We start from the raw sequence: 5,585 nt of genomic DNA on the forward strand, positions 1-5,585 counted from the left end.
GTGTCCTGCCTCAGTAACTGCTGCCCCGTTGTGTTTACACTTATCGTCATGAATTGTTTCGAGAGGGTCTTGATGAGACGTATCAAGATTCTGCTGCATTCCCCTCCTTCCCTCCTGGAAACTCTGCAGTCTGTGTATTGTCCCAATTGCTGAACGTATGTTACCATATCTGCAACTGTCTATCTGGCCCTCACCTACCTGGAAAGAAGGACACCTACGTCAGATTGGTGTTCATGGAATTCAGTTCCACATTTAACAGTGTCATTCCTCAGCACCTGAATGGAAAGACGTGTCAGCTGGGCTTGAATGTCTCCCTCGTTGACCGGATACTGGACTTACTGACTGGGAGACCAGTGTCAATGCGGATTGGGAGCAGCATCCCCAACAGCATGACACTGAGCACGGAACGCCCCAGGGCTGTTGCCTGGTCCACTCCTGTTCATCCTGTTTTTCCATGGCTGTGCAACGATGTCCAGCAAATATAACTAATTCGCTGGTAACATGACGGTAGTGGATTTCATCAGCAGGACTGATGAGTCAGCATACAGAGAGGCGGTGCAGCAGTGAAAGTACTGCTGCTGAGACAACATCCTGTCTCTAAATGTGGATAAAACGAAATAGATGGCAGTTGACTTAAAGACGGCACAGAGCCATCACACTTTGATTAACATCGATGTTTCCCCATGAAGATGGAGAAGAGCAACAAGTTTCCTTGCATCCATCTGGTGGGTAGTCTCACCTCGTCCCACAACACAAGCTACATATCCAAGAAAGCCAAGCAGCGACTCTATTTCCTGAGTAGGTTGAGGAAAGCCGACCTCCCACATGCTGCCCTCACCACGTTCTACAGAGGGTCCATTGAGAATATCCCGAGCAGCTGCATCAATGCCTGGTTTCGGAATTGCATCAGCTCGAATCATAAGAATCGACAGGTGATCGTGATGATAGCTGAGATGATCATCGGTGCCTTTTTCCATCCATCAAAAAAACTTGCAAACCGAACTGCATCCGCAAGGCGAACACCATTTTGGACGACCCTGCACATCCTTGATTCCAAATTTTTGCACTCCGACAATCGGGTAGAAAATATAAGAAAATTCAGTCTCTTACGGCCAGACTGGACAATTGCTTCTTCCCGCAAGCCTTCAAGCTTCTCAAAACTGTATTATCACACTCTCTTCCATTTTCAATTTCTGGACGACCTTTTTGAATGTCAGATAAAACAATATTTTGTTAATGATCATTCATTGTTAAATTATGATTTGTCCACCATTGTCTCTATTGTCTTTCCTTGTCAGGAATTACTGCACAGTCTTACAGGTATTAAACTTTTTGTGCACTTTATACCGCCCTGTGTATGACTGAACTTTCGTGTAGACTGTGTGTTCAAATTGTACACAGGTTCTGGAGGAACGCTGTTTCGTTTTTGTTGTCCCAGTTATATATGGTAGAAGTCACAAATAAAGCTACTCTATGCTCTCTCTTCACTCCTCTACACTCTTTTATCTCCGTCTAAGTCCACAAAAATTGTTGCACTTCACAAGAATTTTACCTGAATTTCCGCCAACATGATTCCACCATTGCTCCTGGTGTGGTCTCCTCACCAGGAATAGGATAAATAGAAAAGGTCTTTTCCCTCGGATGGTGGAGTCCAGAATGAGAGGGCTTAAGTTTATGGTTAGACTTGAAAGCTGTACAAGGAACCTAAGGGATAACATTTGCACGCAGAGGGGGTATGTGCATGATATGAGCTGCCAGTGGAAGAGGTGGAGTCTGTTAGCCATCTAGATGATCCTATGAATAAGAAGGGTTTAGCGGGATATTAGCTGAGTGCTAGCAAATGGGAATAGATTAGGTGAGGATATGCATGTATGCATGACGATGTGACTGAGTGTTCTGTTTCCTTGCTCTACATCTGTATGACTCTGCGACTCTATTAGTCTGGAATAAACACAAATTGTGGGTCTGAAATATTATCACAGCTTGTCTTTCAACAGATCCTAGAAAATGAGGCATTCATCGCCTGCAGTTACATGTTTTGAATGGCTTCGTACTTTGCTTCATTCGTGCCTGAGCATCCAAATTTCACAACATCTCATCACATGTGTTGACCCTCATTCACGTTGTTGGCTTTCTTCTGTTTCGACGGATAGTTTATTCATTGACAGGACTGGGTCACTCTTGAAATTACTTCGGAATCTTTCCGTTCGAAAATCGACTTTTAATTGAACGTCTCGCTCAAGCTTCATGATATGCGAAATCCCACTAAGAAAGAAACGCGTTTCAATGGGTACAACGCTGTGAGCAGGATTCGAACCTGCGTGGGGAAACCCCATTAGGTTTCGAATCCAATGCCTTAACCACTCGGCCATCACAGCTGCTGCTCTCTATCAAGTTTTCGTCGTAAAACACACGAATAATTAAGATGTTGAAAAAACAATTTATCATGACACAAAGATTTTGCAGTGACCCAGATGAAGGCGATATTTGGAGGTTGACCAGATTTCACCACAGCCTGGATTCTGACAATGATGAACTTGTGAGAATGTTTCTTCGTGGAGTTACAGAGTCACGGAATTTACACCACCAAGGAGTTATTTGCCTCCTTACATATGATCTATTTTGACTCCATTGTCCAGCACCTGGTGCCAAAGTGTATATGCTAATAAGTTTTAATATTCAGCGCAATATGGTACCAGAAATATTCAAGCTAAATACCTGAACACTGACTTAGATTCGAAAATAAATCGTATTTAGAACGAATTCTGAAATTATTGATAGTATTGGTTCCAAGAATGAAACTCTGAAGTTCCGTCATCAGGTACAGAACTTGTGAGCACGAGAGAGGAAGATTGACCAAAGATTTGGAACTGGAAACCGGTTTGACTGAATCATTTGCATTCTTTTTGCTCGGAAACTGACCCTTTGTTCCAACTTGACGATGCTGGACAGCTACCCTAAATTAATCTCGTCCCATTTTCCAACATTTGGCCCACATTCCTCTGAACGCTTGTCCCTCATATTCCCATCCAGATGTCATTAAAATTTGCAGTTGAACCAGTCTCCACCACTTTCTCTGCCAACTCATTCTAGACACGCCTGAAAAAGTTGCCCATTTGGTCCCTTTTAAATGTTAACCCTCTCGTTTTAAACCTAATCTTTCTAATTTCGCACTCAATCGCCAGCGAGAAAGCACCTCGTCTGGTCACTTTATCTATGCCCCTCATGAATTTATACAGAGCGACGAATTGACTTTATCATACTTGTCATGTGGGAAAGGTCTGCAGATTTTTGTTCAAAGGTCACACTTTGAAAACTGATTGATGTGGGACATACAGAATTGTAGAAATGCATCTTGTCGTCATTTTTAATAAGTCATTGAAGTACAGCAGCAGTTCCAGAAATCAGTTATGGAAGCTACAGAATGGCAACCTTTCCAGATGAAGGACATTAGGGTACGAGATAGAAGTCTTATTTCCAATGTACGATGAGCTCTTTCAGACTGCACTTGGAGTACAGTATGAGGAAGTATAATCCTCAATTTAGGAAAGTTACTATTTCAGTGTTAGGAATGCCACGAATTGTTGATTAGCCTTGACAGCAGAGATTGGCGTTTGTCCTGTGAAGTAAAATTGGGCAAATTCTGCCTTAATAATTTTACCATTTCAAAACATGAGAGGTGATCTCATTGAAAGCTGCAAAATATTTGAAGAGATAAATCGGATGGTGCAGTTAAAGTGTGTGCCTTCACTGATGAATCCAGAAGAAGCTGGGCGCAAGTTTAAACTTAAGCATTGTGATTTATTTCCACCGTGAGGACATTTACATTTTAATCGTAATCTTGAGAAGTTTCGCTATTCTCCACTACAATGAGCCGTGGATATTTGGTCTTTGAATGCCTTTAAGTTGTGTTTGTTCGTTTTCGAATTAACAACGGCCTTAAGCTTTTTGTGGTTATGCCTGTACAAGGCTTACATTTGTTCAAGGGTCCGTGATCAACATTAGTAGTGTAGTAGGCTTTCCAGTATAAATCGTCTGGCCTTTTGCAATTAGCCTTCATACACTCCAGAGTGAACCTGCTCCGTTGATAATAATTTCTGTCGTACAGGGGTCTTCCAGCTGGTTCCAAAAACACATCTTTGCGATCAAAATAATTTCAACACTTTTTCCAATCTTGTCAGTATATATGAAGACCATGTTCAGATAACATTGACTGCATCACAAGAATCATCACAGAATATTGAGAAACAAAGCAATCTCCGCCCTTTCACAAAGCAATTATACTTTGGAGCACCTGAAGTCAGATGGAGATAAAACCCGATTGGATTGAAGACACAGTTCATAGAATCGCAAAATTTTTAAGGCGGTAAAAGATGCCATTCGCCATATCATAGACCATAAGGCATAGGAGCAGAAATTATACAATTAAGCCAATGGTTCTGGTCCACCATTCAATCATGGCTGATCACTTCTCAAACTTTGTCTCCGGCATTTCCCTTTTATCCTTGATTCCCTTGATACTCATTAACGTATCTATCACACTCTTAAATATACTCAACGAACTGGATACTGTAGCCTTGTTTGGCGATGAATCCCCTTCACACAACACCCGCTGGCTGAAGACGTTTCTCCTTCTCTCCGCTCTAAAAGGTCATCCCTTTGTCCTAAGGCTGCGCACTCGGTTACGAGTCTCTCCCAAAATGACAACATCTTACCAACATCTACTCTGCCTTGGACATTCAGTATTCTTTACGATTGAATTAGATCCTCCCTCATCCTTCCAACCTTCATCGTGTATAGACCCAGAGTCCTCAAACGTTCCTCAAATGTGAAACATTTTATTCCTTGGACCATTCCAGAGGACCGATTCTGAAACGTGCCTGTTAGCGATTGTTAACTGAGAATCATTACCTCATAAATGTCTCCTGATTTTTCGTCATAACTTTGCACACTATTACTATCAATAAGATCCCCCAATGCCCACATGAATGCCTCATTTTTTATTTAAGGATATTTGCATCCCTTGGATCTCATTTCTAACTTCTCATCGTTGATTTTTAAAAATTCATTCAGTGGATCATTATGTGGCTTGCTATGTTAGCATTTGTTGTCCATCTCTAATTGTTCAGAAGGTATTGAGTTCCAACGATAATTTTATGAATCTGAACTTACATTCCCACCGTAATGGACAATGGTGAATCAAATGGTAAAGATATGCCAGGTACCTCCGCTCACCAGTCGGGCAGCCGAACGGAAGAACCATTGACAGCATTGAAAATAAGCCTTAGTTCAAAAGATTGCCTGAAATTATAAGGAAATTTATGGACAGATGCCAGTGCAGTGAAGCAGACATTGAAAGGATGTAGTTATGTACTTTTTAAATCTAAGAACAGACTTGTAAGAAGGTTATATTCTGAATAAACTGGGTTGCGCATCGAGAAAAGTAAGCCTTTCCACATGCTAGTTGAGTTCATTATTTTATTATATTCGACAGCGTCAGAAAGAACAAAATTTCAAGCAGACCTGTTGTCATAAATCGAACATTGTGAGTGCAAAATGGTTCATTGAAACATTTCGCTCTTTTC

At 41.4% G+C, this 5,585-nt stretch overlaps 1 non-coding gene across 1 annotated transcript; it reads right to left on the minus strand.

The window, feature by feature from the left end:
- Positions 1–2,296: 2,296 nt before the first annotated feature.
- trnas-cga (transfer RNA serine (anticodon CGA)) lies at positions 2,297–2,378 on the minus strand. The gene has a single exon. It is a non-coding gene; the product is annotated as a tRNA-Ser (tRNA).
- Between the last annotated feature and the right edge of the window lie 3,207 nt (positions 2,379–5,585).

This window comes from Chiloscyllium punctatum, chromosome 28 (assembly GCF_047496795.1).
Source record: "Chiloscyllium punctatum isolate Juve2018m chromosome 28, sChiPun1.3, whole genome shotgun sequence".
NCBI lineage: Eukaryota > Metazoa > Chordata > Chondrichthyes > Orectolobiformes > Hemiscylliidae > Chiloscyllium > Chiloscyllium punctatum.